Raw genomic sequence first — 17,267 nt, forward strand, 5'->3', positions numbered from 1 at the left:
GACTTGAGGATATGGGGAGGGGGAAGGGTAATCTGTGACAAAGCGAAAGAGAGGCATGGACATATATACACCTCCTTTTTAAAATATCTATTTATTTGGCTGTGCCAGGTCTTAGTTGCAGCACACAGGATCTTTAGTTGTGGCACACAGGATCTAGTTCCCTGACCAGGCATCACACCCGGCCCCCATGCATTGGGAGCACAGAGTCTTAGCCACTGGACCACCAGGGAAGTCCCATCACTTAACCTCCTTTTAAAAAGAAAGGTCCAAAGAGAACAAAATATAGGGACACAGCTAAACATAAACTTCTATTACTGAGTGGAAGGTTAAAATGTTCTAATTTACCCTTTGTATCCCACAGCTGAAGAAAGCCCTTGATGAAAGCAACTTCAGAGAAGTGGAAGTATCCCAGACCAACCGGAAGCTGCGGCAGACACTTACAGAGGTGGAAAATATAATGAACAGCATCAAGGAGAAAATAAAGGATCAAAAGGCCCAAAATACGTTCCTCTTATCAGCTAAGGCGAATAATGCTCAGAACATAGAGAGGAAGAAGGTTGTATGAGAAACCCTAACACTCCTCTCCTCCTTAGTATCTGATGAGGATCCAGGCAGGGAGTGGTGTCTGGGGAAGATGGTTTCAGAGCCCCACCACCACCATGTGTTCTCTTGGAATTAGAGCTACACCTGGGAAGTGGGCAGATTGCCTGGGGGGAGGGGTGGAGACTCTTTTTCCCACAGAGATACTGCTGCATCAGTGTTTGGTTTCTCATTAGCTGCCAGTGTCACATTCTGGCTCCCCAGCTGTCTCTTCCACAGTGATTGTACAAGACGTTGCTCTTGCCTTCCAACAGAGATTGTCTGCTATGAAAAGTATTCTCCAGTTCTTGAAAGAGATGTTAATCATCTTTTCTCAGGAGAATCTGTATATCAAAATCCATAATCATATACAGAAATGTATACTGTAGGTTCAACTGAAAATAATAGTTTTTATCCTATAGTCTGGTAGCATCTGGAGTTAGAAAGTACCCCATCATACTTTCATAATTTGATTGCTCATTTATTACAATATTGAAGCCTTTTCTTCCATATATGGTACATTGGGAGTTTGTCAAAAATCTCTGTATCACGTTTTCAGGAATTGGAAGAAACAGTTAGACACCTGAAGAAATGTAAAGAGGCAACAGAGGATAAACTGAAAGAAGCTAGTGTGGAATCAGAACAGGTAAGGCAGACCCATGGACATGAAGACTTAGACAAGCTTCCTCAGACACGATGACCCTGAAACACAAGTCCGTGTAATATCCTTCAGTAACACAGTTGTCAGGAGTGCAAAAAGCAAGAACCAATACCTTAGTATAGCCTCCATTATAAAAAATAGTTTTAGATTAAGATTCTGTGTCTTGATGAGACATCATAGAATGCTAAAAGATTGATTGACATTGACTAATATTAACTTGGTCGTCCAAGCCCCTGAAATTCCGGAAATCCCTGGAATTGGGATTGACATATCTACACTAATATGTATAAAATAGATAACCAATAAGAACGTGCTGTATAATAAATAAATAAAATTCAAAAAAGAAAAGATTCTTAAGCTAAAGGTATCACAGTGACATTGCTGCCAGTTTATCCCTTTTGTAGTCATTAAGTTACATGATAATATGACTGTCAGAATGGTATATTAAAAGGAATATGGGGGAGCGGGGTGAAGACGGTGCACTAGGTGGACGCGGAATTCGCGTCTCCTCACAACGAGGGCACCTGGGGGACCGCGGACACCTAAGGGGGCGGGAGGAAACCCCAGAGACCAGGTAGGACCTGGGGCGTGTGGGGGAGTGAAGGGGGAGGAGAGCTGCCGTCTCTTCTCCCTACAAATCCAGTGGTACTCATTTAAGGGCATATGAGGAAGAGGGGGAACTCTGTAAAATGATTTCAGTACTGTTAAAAGATAAATTGAGGAATAATAAAATTAAGAGTTTATTTGAACAAAAATCAATCTGAATCAGGCAGTATGCAATCGATTGCAATAGAAAGGCGCTCTGAGGAGTTGTATAAAATGAAAGACTTTTATAGGCAGAGGGGAGCAGGAACAAGGAATTTATACTAGGCAAAAACGTAGATTAGTTACTAGTAGCAGAGTTACTTCCTTTAAGGGACGGCAGGGGTCTGTCAGGCAGATTACTCACCTAATGCTGATCAGGCCATTCCTGATTGACTGGTTTAAGAGTCCTTTTCTCGGAGAGCCAAAACTGTAATTAAGTCTCAGGTGACATAAGGTTTAGCATAAGTGACTTCATTGTGGGCCTGTTGTCTTGTTTTCAATAGTAATCACTATGTTGTTTTTCCAGTAGACAAGTTTATTAAAATTTCTAAACAAAAATCAATATTCTTAAGAAGTATAAACTACTATGTAAATAAGCTACAAGGATATATTGTACAGCACAGGGAATATAGCCAGTATTTTATAATAACTGGAGTATAATCTATAAAAAATTTTAATCACTATGTCCTACACCTAATACTAATATGATATCATAAATCAACTATACCTCAATAGACAAAATCAATATTATAAAAATATATGCAAGGATAGTCAATAACTGACAGGTGTATTTACATAAACTCCATATAATTTATTTTCACTTCTCCGTATATGAGGTCACGATGTTACGTTTTTTTTAAAAAAAAAAAAAAACCTTTAACGCACTGCAATGAGCACTGAGCAATTAGTGTGTGCCAGGCTCTATATTCCTTCTCTGCCTCCTCTTGTTTAACTGTTACATGAATCCTATGAAGTAGGCTATTCTCATACTTTTCCAATGATGAAACTGAAGCTTAGGGAAGTTAATTATCTGAAATTACTTGACTAGTGTGTGTTGAAGCTGAGATTTTAACTTCTGTCTGATTCCAAAGCCATGCTCTTAGAAAGCAAATGATGCACATACATTTACATTATCTGTTCTAAGAAAAATTGTGTTCTTTAGTGTTAAAAATTATGAAAATCACTGAGAGTGTTTCTCCACAAATCTACTTCTTAATATTGCCTCACTTACCCTCCTTTTAAAAATATCTATTTATTTGGCTGTGCCAGGTCTTAGTTGCAGCACACAGGATCTTTAGTTGTGGCACACAGGATCTAGTTCCCTGACCAGGGATCACACCCAGCCCCCATGCATTGGGAGCACAGAGTCTTAGCCACTGGACCACCAGGGAAGTCCCATCACTTAACCTCCTTTTTAAAAGAAAGGTCCAAAGAGAACAAAATATAGGGACACAGCTAAACATAAGCTTCTCTTACTGAATGGAAGGTTAAAATGTTCTAATTGTCCCTTTGTATCCCACAGCTGAAGAAAGCCCTTGATGAAAGCAACTTCAGAGAAGTGGAAGTATCCCGGACCAACCGGGAGCTGCGGCAGAAACTCACAGAGTTGGAAAAGGTACTGAACAGCAGCAAGGAGAAAATAAAGGATCAAAAGGCCCAAATTAAGTTCCACTTATCAGCTAAGGCGAATAATGCTCAGAACATAGAGAGGAGGAAGGTTGTATGAGAAACCCTAACTCTCCTCTCCTCCTTAGTATCTGATGAGGATCCAGGCAGGCAGTGGTGTCTGGGGAAGATGGTTTCAGAGCCCCATCACCACCATGTGTTCTCTGGGAATTACAGCTACACCTGGGAAGTGGGCAGATTGCCTGGGGTGAGGTGGGGGGGAGACTCTTTGACCCGCAGAGATACTGCTGCATGAGTGTTTGGTTTCTCATTAGCTTCCAGTGTCTCATTCTGGCTCCCCAGCTGTCTCTTCCACAGTGATTGTACAAGACGTTGCTCTTGCCTTCCAACAGAGATTGTCTGCTATGAAAAGTATTCTCCAGTTCTGGAAAGAGATGTTAATCATCTTTTCTCAGGAGAATCTGTAAATCAAAATCTATAATCATATACACAAATGTATACTGTAGGTTCAACTGAAAATAACAGTTTTTATCCTATAGTCTGGTAGCACCTGGAGTTAGAAAGTACCCCATCATACTTTCATAATTTGGTTGTTCATTTATTACAATATTGAAGCTGTTTCTTCCATATATACTACATTGGGAGTTTGTCAAAACTCCCTGTATCACGTTTTCAGGAATTGGAAGAAACAGTTAGACACCTGAAGAAATGTAAAGAGGCAACAGAGGATAAACTGAAAGAAGCTAGTGTGGAATCAGAACAGGTAAGGCAGACCCATGGACATGAAGACTTAGACAAGCTTCTTCAGACACGATGACCCTGAAACACAAGTCCGTGTAATATCCTCCAGTAACACAGTTGTCAGGAGTGCAAAAGGCAAGAACCAATACCTTAGTATAGCCTCCGTGATAAAGAATAGTTTTAGATTAAGATTCTGTGTCTTGATGAGACATCATAAAATGCTAAATGATTGATTGACATTGACTAATATTAACTTGGTCGTCCAAGACCCTGAAATTCCAGAAATCCCTGGAATTGGGATTGACATATCTACACTAATATGTATAAAATAGATAACCAATAAGAACGTGCTGTATAATAAATAAATAAAATTCAAAAAAGAAGAGATTCTTAAGCTAAAGGTATCACAGTGACATTGCTGCCAGTTTATCCCTCTTGTAGCCATTAAGTTACATGATAATATGACTGTCAGAATGGTATATTAAAAGGAATATGGGGGGGCGGGGTGAAGACGGTGCACTAGGAGGACGCGGAATTCGCGTCTCCTCACAACGAGGGCACCTGTGGGACCACGGACACCTAAGGGGACGGGAGGAACCCCCAGAGACCAGGGAGGACCTGGGGCGTGCAGGGGAGTGAAGGGGGAGGAGAGCTGCCGTCTCTTCTTCCTACAAATCCAGTGGTACTCATTTAAGGGCATATGAGGAAGAGGGGGAACACTGTAAAATGATTTCAGTACCGTTAAAAGATAAATTGAGGAATAATAAAATTAAGAGTGTATTTGAACAAAAATCAATTTGAATCAGGCAGTATGCAATCGATTGCAATAGAAAGGCGCTCTGAGGAGTTGTATAAAGTGAAAGACTTTTATAGGCAGAGGGTAGCAGGAACAAGGAAGTTATACTAGGCAAAAAAGTAGATTAGTTACTAGTAGCAGAGTTACTTCCTTTAAGGGATGGCAGGGGTCTGTCAGGCAGATTACTCACCTAATGTTGTTCAGGCCATTCCTGATTGACTGGTTTAAGAGTCCTTTTCTGGGAGAGCCAAAACTGTAATTAAGTCTCAGTTTGGTGACATAAGGTTTAGCATAAGTGACTTCATTGTGGGCCTGTTGTCTTGTTTTCAATAGTAATCACTATGTTATTTTTCCACTAGACAAGTTTATTAAAATTTCTAAACAAAATCAATATTCATAAGAATTATAAACTACTATGTAAATAAGCTACAAGGATATATTGTACAGCACAGGGAATATAGCCAGTATTTTATAATAATGAGTATAATCTATAAAAAATTTTAATCACTATGTCATACACCTAAATCAAATATAATATCATAAATCAACTATACCTCAAGAGAAAAAAAAAGCAAGATTATAAAAATACAGGCAAGGATAGTCAATAACTGACAGGTGTATTTACATAAACTCCATATAATTTATTTTCACTTCTCCATACGTGAGGTCACAAGTGACAGAAAGAGACGAGCTTAAGCTTTTAAAGAAAAAAAAAATCCTTTAATGCACAGCAATGAGCACTGAGCAATTAGTATTTGCCAGGCTCTATATTCCTTCTCTGCCTCCTCTTGTTTAACTGTTACATGAATTCTATGAAGTAGGCTTTTCTCATACTTTTCCAATGATGAATCTTTAGCTTAGGGAAGTTAATTATCTGAAATTACTTGACTAGTGTGTGGTGAAGCTGAGATTTTAACTTCTGTCTGATTCCAAAGCCATGCTCTTAAAAAGCAAATGACGCACATACATTTACATTATCTGTTCTAAGAATAATTGTGTTCTTTAGTGTTAAAAATTATGAAAATCACTGAGAGTGTTTCTCCACAAATCTACTTCTTAATATTGCCTCACTTACCCTCCTTTTAAAAATATCTATTTATTTGGCTGTGCCAGGTCTTAGTTGCAGCACACAGGATCTTTAGTTGTGGCACACAGGATCTAGTTCCCTGACCAGGGTACAAACCCGGCCCCCATGCATTGGGAGCACAGAGTCTTAGCCACTGGACCACCAGGGAAGTCCCATCACTTAACCTCCTTTTTAAAAGAAAGGTCCAAAGAGAACAAAATATAGGGACACAGCTAAACATAAGCTTCTCTTACTGAATGGGAGGTTAAAATGTTCTAATTGTCCCTTTGTATCCCACAGCTGAAAAAAGCCCTTGATGAAAGCAACTTCAGAGAAGTGGAAGTATCCCGGACCAACCAGGAGCTGCGGCAGAAACTCACAGATTTGGAAAAGGTACTGAACAGCAGCAAGGAGAAAATAAAGGATCAAAAGGCCCAAATTAAGTTCCACTTATCAGCTAAGGCGAATAATGCTCAGAACATAGAGAGGAGGAATGTTGTATGAGAAACCCTAACTCTCCTCTCCTACTTAGTATCTGATGAGGATCCAGGCAGGCAGTGGTGTCTTGGGAAGATGGTTTCAGAGCCACACCACCACCATGTGTTCTCTGGGAATTACAGCTACACCTGGGAAGTGGGCAGATTGCCTGGGGTGAGGTGGGGGGGAGACTCTTTGACCCGCAGAGATACTGCTGCATCAGTGTTTGGTTTCTCATTAGCTGCCAGTGTCACATTCTGGCTCCCCAGCTGTCTCTTCCACAGTGATTGTACAAGACGTTGCTCTTGCCTTCCAACAGAGATTGTCTGCTATGAAAAGTATTCTCCAGTTCTGGAAAGAGATGTTAATCATCTTTTCTCAGGAGAATCTGTAAATCAAAATCTATAATCATATACACAAATGTATACTGTAGGTTCAACTGAAAATAATAGTTTTTATCCTATAGTCTGGTAGCACCTGGAGTTAGAAAGTACCCCATCATACTTTCATAATTTGGTTGCTCATTTATTACAATATTGAAGCTTTTTCTTCCATATATAGTACGTTGGGAGTTTGTCAAAGATCTCTGTATCACGTTTTCAGGAATTGGAAGAAACAGTTAGACACCTGAAGAAATGTAAAGAGGCAACAGAGGATAAACTGAAAGAAGCTAGTGTGGAATCAGAACAGGTAAGGCAGACCCACGGACATGAAGACTTAGACAAGCTTCCTCAGACACGATGACCCTGAAACACTAGTCCGTGTAATATCCTTCAGTAACACAGTTGTCAGGAGTGCAAAAGGCAAGAACCAATACCTTAGTATAGCCTCCGTTATAAAGAATAGTTTTAGATTAAGATTCTGTGTCTTGATGAGACATCATAGAATGCTAAAAGATTGATTGATATTGTCTAATATTAACTTGGTCGTCCAAGCCCCTGAAATTCCAGAAATCCCTGGAATTGGGATTGACATATCTACACTAATATGTATAAAATAGATAACCAATAAGAACGTGCTGTATAATAAATAAATAAAATTCAAAAAAGAAGAGATTATTAAGATAAAGGTATCACAGTGACATTGCTGCCAGTTTATCCCTTTTGTAGCCATTAAGTTACATGATAATATGACTGTCAGAATGGTATATTAAAAAGAATATGGGGGGGCAGGGTGAAGACGGTGCACTAGGAGGACGCGGAATTCGCGTCTCCTCACAACGAGGGCACCTGGGGGACCACGGACACCTAAGGGGACGGGAGGAACCCCCAGAGACCAGGTAGGACCTGGAGCGTGGGTGGGAGTGAAGGGGGAGGAGAAGCTGAGGTGGGACTGGACTGGCACCTGACGGGCAGGTAGGGGAGGGTTAGGAATTCCATGCCTGTAGGGGGAAATTTTGGTACCAATGGGAGGACAGAGGATCAAAATGGATCAGGACCAGGTTTCCCCTGCCCACTTGGGCCACTGGGAGCCTGCTGAGATCCCGGGCCTGACCCTCTGCTCACTGAGGCCCCCTCCAGCTGTGCGGGTCCTGAGGGAGTCGGATGGAAGGGGGATGAAAAGTAAAGGCTGGACCTGTGTGACTGGCACCCCTGAGGGTTGGCTGGGCGAGGGGAGGAGTACCTACACCCTGTGGGACACACCCACGGCTAGGGGTCCTGCAGCAACGGGGGAGACCCTGGAGGAGACAGTGGTGGAGCGCACAGAGGAATGGAAGGAAACAGGGCCAGCACTTTCCCTGTTGGGCTCCTGGGCCTAATCCTTAGAGCCTCCCTCCTACTACGCAGAGCCCAAGCCCTGCCCCTACACCCCCCACCCAGGCCCTCACCTCTATACTCAGAGACCCCGTCCAGGGCACTGGGCCTAATCCCCACCCACACAACCTCACTCAGGGCCTTACCTCCAAACTCTAGAACTCCACACTGCAGAGGCCCTCCCTTCCTTCCACCCAGGTCCTAAGCATAGGTTCTGCCCCACACTTGAACATCACCCCACCTAGGCCCCACCCCCAGTGCCTTTTCCTGCTATGAGAGTTCTGAGCCTAGGTCTTGCCCCACCTTAAAACTCGCCCCTGCCTAAGTTCCACCCCTGCCTAAACCCCACCACCCCATAGCTAAGGCTTTTTTTTTCCTCTCTTAGTTTGGCGTTCTGTTTTACCTTGTTGACTCATTGTTGATTCTCTTCTATTTTTATATTTCCTAATCTTTAATTTTTCTAATTTTTTTTTATTCTTTACACTTTGTTATTGTTCTCTCCTTTTGGCTTGTACCCACCCCCCTTTTTCTGTTGTGGTTTTATTTTACCTTGTTGTAGTTGTTTCAATTATAGTTTTATATTTCCTAATATATTTTTTATCTTTCTAATTTTCTTTTCTTTTTTATTCTTTGATATTGTGCTGCTCTGGTCCTTTTTTTCCTTTTTCTTTTTCTTTTTTACAATACCACAAAACTTGCAAGATCTTGGTTCCCAGGACAGAGGTGAGGCCCGAGCTCCTGTGGTGGGAGCTCCAAGTCTGCTGCACTAACAGAGAACCTCAAACCCCAGGGAATATTAATGGGAGTCAGGCATCCTGGAGGTCCTCATCTCAGCACCAAGACCCGGCTCTATCCAACTGCCTGCAAACTCCAGTGCTGGACGTCTCAGGCCAGACAACCAGTAAGATAGATAGGAATACAGCACCACCCATCAAAACAAAAATGAAATGACAAAAAAAATGTTATAGATGAAGGAACAAGGTGAAAACCTAAAAGACAAATAAGTGAAGATGAAATAGGCAAGCTACCTGAAAAAGAATTCAGAGTAATGACAGTAAAGGTGATCCAAAATCTCGGAAACAGAATGGAGAAATTACAAGAAACATTTAACAAGGATCTAGAAGAATTAAAGAGCAAACAAACAAACAGTTACTGAAATTAGAAATACTCTAGAAGAAATCAGTGGCAGAATAACTGAGGAAAAAGAATGGATAAGTGAGCTGGAAGATAAGATGGTGGAAATAACTGCCAGGGAGCAGAATAAAAGAATGAAAAGAATTGAGGGCAGTCTCAGAGACCTCTGGGACAACATTAAACACACCAACATTCGAAATATAGGGGTCCCAGAAGAAGAAGAGAAAAGAAAGGGACTCAGAAAATATTTGAAGAGATTATAGTTGAGAACCTCCCTAACATGGGAAATGAAATAGTCAATCAAGTCCAGGAAGCACAGAGAGTACCACACATGATAAACCCAAAGAGAAACATGCCGAGACACATTAATCAAACTATCAAAATTTAAATACAAGGAAAAAATGTTAAAAGCAGCAAAGGAAAAGCAACAAATAACATACAAGGGAATCCCCATAAGGTTAACAGCTGATTTTTCAGCAGAAACTCTGCAACCCAAAAGGGAATGGCAGAACATAATTAAAGTGGTGAAAGGGAAAAACCTACAACCAATATTACTCTACCAAGAAAGGATGTCATTCAGATTCAACAGAGAAATTAAAACCTTTATAGATAAGCAAAAGCTAAGAGAATGCAGCACCACCAAACCAGCTTTACAACAAATGCTAAAGGAACTTCTCTAGGCAGGAAACACAAGGGAAAGACCTACAATAACAAACCCAAAACAATTAAGAAAATGGTAATAGTAGCATACATATCAATAATTACCTTAAATGTAAATGGATTAAATGCTCCCACCAAAAGACACTGACTGGCTGAATGGATACAAAAACAAGACCCACATATATGCTGTCTACAAGAGAGCCACTTCAGACCTAGGGACACATACAGACTGAAAGTGAGGGGATAGAAAAAGATATTGCATGCAAATGGAAAGCAAAAGAAAGCTGGAGTAGCAATTCTCATATCAGACAAAATAGACTTTAAAATCAAGACTATTACAAGAGACAAGGACACTACATAATGATCAAGAGATTGATCCAAGAAGAAGATATAATAATTGTAAATATACACCCATCATAGGAGCACCTCAAAACATAAGGCAAATGCTAACAGCCATACAAGGGGAAATCAAGAGCAACACAATCACAGCAGGGGACTTTAACACCCCACTTTCACCAATGAACAGATAATCCAAACTGGAAAGAAATAAGGAAACACAAGTTTCAAATGATACATTAAACAAGATGTACTTAATTGACATTTATAGGACATTCCATCCAAAAACAATAGAATATACTTTCTTCTCAAGTGCTCATGGAACACTCAGAATAGATCATATCTTGGGTCACAGATCAATCCTCAGTAAATTTAAGAAAATTGAAATCGTATCAAGTATCTTTTCTGACCACAACGCTATGAGACTGGATATCAATTAACTACAGGAAAAAATCTGTAAGAAATAAAAATACATGGTGGCTAAACAATACACAGCTAAATAACCAAGAGATCACTGAAGAAATCAAAGAGTAAATCAAAAAAATACCTAGAAACAAATGACAATGAAAATGATGACACAAAACCTATGGGATGCAGCAGAAGCAGTGCTAAGAGGGAAGTTTATAGCAAAAAAAATCCTACCTCAAGAAACAAGAGACATCTCAAATAAATGACTTAACCTTACACCTAAAGCAATTAGAGAAGGAAGAACAAAATATCCCCAAAGTTAGCAGAAGGAAAGAAATCATAAAGATGAGAAATAAATGAAAAAGAAATGAAGGAAACAGTAGCAAAGATCAATAAAACTAAAAGCTGGTTCTTTGAGAAGATAAACAAAATTGATAAACCATTAGCCAGACTCATCAAGAAAAAAAGGAAGAAGACACAAATCAATAGAATTAAAAATGAAAAAGGAGTAGTAACAACTGACACTGCAGAAATACAAAGGGTCATGAGAGATTACTACAAGCAACTCTATGCCAATAAAATGGACAACCTGGAAGAAATGGACAAATTCTTAGAAATGCACAACCTTCCAAGACTGAACCAGGAAGAAAGAGAAAATATGAAGAGTCCAATCACAAGCACTGAAATTGAAACTGTGATTAAAAATCTTCCAATAAACAAAAGCCCAGGACCAGATGGATCCACAGATGAATTCTATCAAACATTTAGAGAAGAACTAACACCTATCCTTCTCAAACTCTTCCAAAATATAGCAGAGGGAGGAACACGCCCAAACTCATTCTGTGAGGCCACCATCACCCTGATATCAAAACCAGACAAAGATGTCACAAAGAAAGAAAACTACAGGCCAATATTGCTCATGAACATAGATGAAAAAATCCTCAACAAAATACTAGCAAACAGAATCCCTACAGCACATTAAAAGGATCATACACCATGATCAAGTGGGGTTTATCCAAGGAATGCAAGGATTCTTCAATATACACAAATCAATCAATGTGATACAACATATTAACAAACTGAAGGAGAAAAACCATATGACCATCTCAATAGATACAGAGAAAGCTTTTGACAAAATTCAAAACCCATTTATGATAAAAACCCTCCAGAAAGTAGGCATATCGTCCTCAATGGGGAAAAACTGAAACCATTTCCTCTAAGATCAGGAAGAAGACAAGGTTGCCGACTCTTACCACTATTATTCAGCATAGTTTTGGAAGCTTTAGCCACAGCTATCAGAGAAGAAAAAAGAAAAAAATGGAATGAAAATCAGAAAAAAAGAAGTAAAACATTACTTTTTGCAGATGACATGATACTATACATAGAGAATCCTAAAGATGCTACCAGAAAACTAATAGAGCTAATCAATGAATTTGGTAGTGTAGCAGGATACAAAATTAATGCAAAGAAATCTCTAGCATTCCTATACAATAATGATGAAAAATCTGAAAGTGAAATTAAGGAAACACTCCCATTTACCATTGCAACAAAAAGAATAAAATACCTAGGAAGAAACCTACCTAAGGAGACAAAAGCCCTGTATGCAGAAAACTATAAGACACTGATGAAAGAAGTTAAAGATGATACAAACAGATGGAGAGGTATACCATGTTCTTGGATTGCAAGAATCAACATTTGTGAATATGACTATACTACCCAAAGCAACTTACAAACTTCACAATTTGTATGGAAACACAAAAGACCCCAATAGCCAAAGCAATCTTGAGAAAGAAAGACAGAGCTGGAGGAATCAGGCTCCCAGACTTCAGACTATACTACAAAGCTAAAGTTATCAAGACAGTATGGTACTGGCACAAAAAGAGAAATATAGATCAATGGAACAGGATAGGAAGCCCTGAGATAAATCCACTCACATATGGTCACCTTATCTTTGACAAAGGAGGCAAGAATATACAGTGGATAAAAGACAGCCTCTTCAATAAGTAGTGCTGGGAAACCTGGAGAGCTGCATGTAAAAGAATGAAATTAGAACACTCCCTAACACCATACACAAAAATAAACTCAAAATGGATTAAAGACCTAAATGTAAGGCCAGACACTATCAAACTCTTAGAGGAAAACATAGGCAGAACACTCTATGACATAAATCACAGCAAGATCCTTTTTGACCCACCTCCTAGAGAAATGGAAACAGAAACAAAAACAAATGGGACCGAATGAAACTTAAAATCTTTTGCACAGCAAAGGAAACCACAAACAAGATGAAAAGACCACCCTCAGAATGGGAGAAAATATTTGCAAATGAAGCAACTGACAAAGGATTAATCTCCAAAATATACAAGAGGCTCATGCAGCTCAATATCAAAAAAACAGAAAATGCAATCCAAAAATGGGCAGAAGACCTAAAGAGACATTTCTCCTAAGAAGATACAGATGGTGAACAAACACATGAAAAGATGCTCAACATCACTAATCATTAGAGAAATGCAAATCGAAACTACAGTGAGGTATCACCTCACACCAGTCTGAATGGCCATCATCAAAAAATCTACACACAATTGGGCTTCCCTTGCGGTGCAGTGGTTGAGAGTCCACCTGCCGATACATGGGACATGGGTTCATGCCCCGGTCTGGGAAGATCCCACATGCCACGGAGCAGTTGGGCCCGTGAGCCATGGCCGCTGAGCCTGCACGTCCAGAGCCTGTGCTCCACAACAGGAGAGGCCACAACAGTGACAGGCCCGTGTACTGCAAAAAAAAAAATCTACAAATAATAAATGCTGGAGAGGGTGTGGAGAAAAGGGAACCCTCTTGCACTGTTGGTGGGAATGTAAATTGATACAGCCACTATAGAGAACAGTATGGAGATTCCTTAAAAACCTAAAAATAGAACTAGCATATGACCCAGCAATCCCACTATTGGGCATATACCCTGAGAAAACCATAATTCAAAAAGAGTCATGTACCACAATGTTCATTGCAGCTCTATTTACAATAGCCAGGACATGGAAGCAACCTAAGTGTCCATCGACAGATGAATGGACAAAGAAGATGTGGCACATATATACAATGGAATATTACTCGCCATAAAGGTAAACAAAATTGAGTTATTTGTACTGAGATGGATGGACCTAGAGTCTGTCATAAAGAGTGAAGTAAGTCAGAAAGAGAAAATCAGATACCATATGCTAACACATATATATGGAATCTAAAAAAAAGAACAAAAAAGGTCATGAAGAACCTAAGGGCAAGACGGGAATAAAGACACAGACCTACTAGAGAATGGACTTGAGAATACAGGGAGGGAGAAGGGTAAGCTGGGACGAAGTGAGAGAGTGGCTTGGACATATACACACTACCAAACGTAAAATAGATAGCTAGTGGGAAGCAGCTGCATAGCACAGGGAGATCAGCTCAGTGCTTTGTGACCACCTAGAGGGGTGGGATAGGGAGGGTGGGAGGGAGGGTGACACAAGAGGGAAGAGATATGGGGACATATGTATATGTATAACGGATTCAGTTTGTTATAAAGCAGAACCTAACACCACTGTAAAGCAATTATACTCCAATAAAGATGCTTTAATTAATTAATTAATTAATTAAAAGGAATATGGACTCGTCTCTTGTGAGTTTGCCAACAATGACACTTACTGGGCCCTTAAGGAAGTTACATTTACTTTCTGTAACTCATCAGTTACCACTTGTATAATAGTCAGGAAGTTATTACCTACCACTGTTACTCTGATAGATGGCTTGGAGTAAGTTTCAATAAACGTTGGCTCCATTCTCATTCACCATACAAGAGGAGACATGATGTACAATGAATGTCATTTCAAGCAACTTTCCCTCCACTTCTGATAAAGAGAAAAGTGGGGTTTGGTTTGGGGGTGGATGGGAGTGTGTCTGTCATCAGGATACACAAACAGACCTGGAAACTACTTTAGCTTTGTAGCTTTCTAAAAGTTAAATGACAAGCAGAGCTCTATTTTCTTGTCTCACTATTTTGTACTCACACTGTGACCTGGTTAATATGGGACAAGTACATAGTAGCACAAATTTATAAAGGACCTATTATATGGCTTGTACCGTGCTAGGTGATGGAGCTATAGGCTGCATAAGCCAGAAGAAGCCCCTGGTCTCATCGAACTTGCCTTCCCCCAAGCAAGAGAGAAATACACTAGACTCTGAGACCTCAGAGTCAAAACATGAAAATGCTGTCCATGAAACATAAATAATCAAAGGGGGAAAACCAGTCATTTTACTTTTTATTTCAGAGGATATGTTCTACAGCTATTTTGAAGCAACCTTTATATATAATAAAAACCTGTTGGCTCTACCTTCAAAATAACAAAATATCCCAAATACATAGAAAAGTGCTAGGCACATATAGGCACTCAATAAATATTTGTCAAGTAAATGAATACTGATTCTAGATCATCTTCAAAGGCAGACTATTAGAGGGACTGTTTTCAAGTCTAACAGATCATTTGGAAGTTTGTGCTTAGGAGCTAAAGTATAAAATATTTTGATAAAGGAAATAAAAAATACCACTTACACTAAGCTGGTCCAGTGTTTTTACTAATTCGTTCTATTACCTTTATAAAGCACAGCAGGAAAATCTAGGCTTTACAGTTCAGGGACTTTGGAGAAGTGTTTAGTCTCAGAGAGCAGAACTCAAAGTGTGGTTTGAACTACCACTCGAATTTTCAATGCCATCTTGTACTTTCACTCCTATCTTAACTTTCTCCCGAGCCCTCTCACCTCAGTTCACATCCAGGAAATATTAACAAATGCATGAAAATCAGCAGGTTTGCATTCATTGTTTAACTCCATATTCAGAAATTATTCTCTCATCTATAGGAGGATGTGTATTATGCAAACAGGTGGCAAAGACCATGAAGTTAGAATTTGAGTCTTTTAATATCTAGGTAAAGTCTCTTGAACTGGCAACTATAGGAAGAAAACTTCCAGTTTAACTAATATGAAGCCCATTTTCTAATTGTGTGGGGAAATAAAGATTTTAAATTATACAGTGTAAAAAGAAAGAGTCTCAGGCTTCCCTGGTGGCACAGTGGTTGAGAGTCCGCCTGCTGATGCAGGGGACACGGGTTCGTGCCCCGGTCCGGGAAGATCCCACACGCCGCGGAGCGGCTGGGCCCGTGAGCCATGGCCGCTGAGCCTGCGTGTCCGGAGCCTGTGCTCCGCAACGGGGGAGGCCACAACAGTGAGAGGCCCATGTACCGCAAAAAAAAGAGTCTCTTGAACTAATACACAAAATGATTAAGTGTTCCTTTGTTGTAAATTTTAATGAGAACATTTGTATGTGCAGATAACAGCTAACCTGGAACAAGCTTGGCGCTGGTTTAAGTGCAAACGCGATGGCCTACAACTTGAGCTGACCAAAAACCCGTTGCAGAGGGAAGACAGGTGGCGGAAAGAGGTGGAATATTTGTGTGTCTTAAGCAATTCTGGATTTGTTCCTTCTCAGATTTCTAATTACACAAGTTCTCTCTTCATCCAGCTACTCTCCACTAATCTGTAGATCTCTTTAAACTGCTGTTTGGAAAACCAATGAACTGAATTTCTTTCTTAAAACTTCTACCTCTCCCAAGCTGTCTAGTTTAGAACCACCTATCTTGAAAAGAAAATGACATCCATAAAGACAAAATAGGTCCTCAGCTCTGCAGTTAGTTTCTAACAGTTTTGGGGTGTGTTTTCTTTCCAATAGGACCAAGATAAAAGGCACAGCAGCATATCCGATCAGTCTGCTCTACATCGATGGGAGAATAAACTGAATCTTAGACTTGTGCCCAAGAAGTGTCATTCTGAACTAAAGAGAGGTGGTGTCCTTGACAGAGGAGCTTCTTCACTTAGAACAGCTACATCACCCTGATTCCCTGAGCCCAGCAACTAGGGCTGGGCTGTTTCCACCGTCATCAGGACATGAAGTCTTTGATGTGGACTGAAGATTTTGGACCTGAGTTTATCCTTTTATGAACTCTTTGATATCAATACAGAACCACCCCATCTTTTTTGTCCCTTTCCCCATTTTCCACCCAGTAAATTTATATTAATGTGTTGTATGATAGGAGATGCTGTTGCATGATACTTGGCTATTGTTTTAAGTAAATTTTATCAAAAAGCATTTAATGAGGTACTGGATGATTTGGCAACTAAATGATATGATACTTTATTTCAGTGCAATGTCCTAGTCTAACACCTAGTAGATACTCCCTGGAAATACGATCACCTGAAAAGTGGTAAAAACTCTCCCACTGTCTAGTAAACATATACCCTTCTATGCTGGGTAATTACTAGCACACCTTTTATAAGACCATATCTCTATTCGTATATAAGATATCTCAGAGGTTGTATTTGCTGGTTCCTTGGACATTTACAAAGAAGTTTATTCAACTCTGTTCC

The 17,267-nt window shown here is 39.9% G+C and overlaps 1 pseudogene across 1 annotated transcript in view; it reads left to right on the top strand.

Annotated features, from left to right (window-relative positions):
• LOC308611531 (coiled-coil domain-containing protein 150-like) overlaps positions 1–16,981 on the top strand; it is a 52,234-nt pseudogene extending 35,253 nt beyond the window's left edge. The window contains exons 10-11 of the transcript in view: positions 16,174–16,284; positions 16,573–16,981. The product of the transcript in view is annotated as a coiled-coil domain-containing protein 150-like (transcript). The remainder of the gene's footprint in view (positions 1–16,173; positions 16,285–16,572) is intronic.
• Positions 16,982–17,267: the final 286 nt, after the last annotated feature.

This window comes from Mesoplodon bidens (assembly GCF_964165515.1).
Source record: "Mesoplodon bidens genome assembly, contig: HAP1_SCAFFOLD_148, whole genome shotgun sequence".
NCBI classification, from domain to species: Eukaryota; Metazoa; Chordata; class Mammalia; order Artiodactyla; family Ziphiidae; genus Mesoplodon; species Mesoplodon bidens.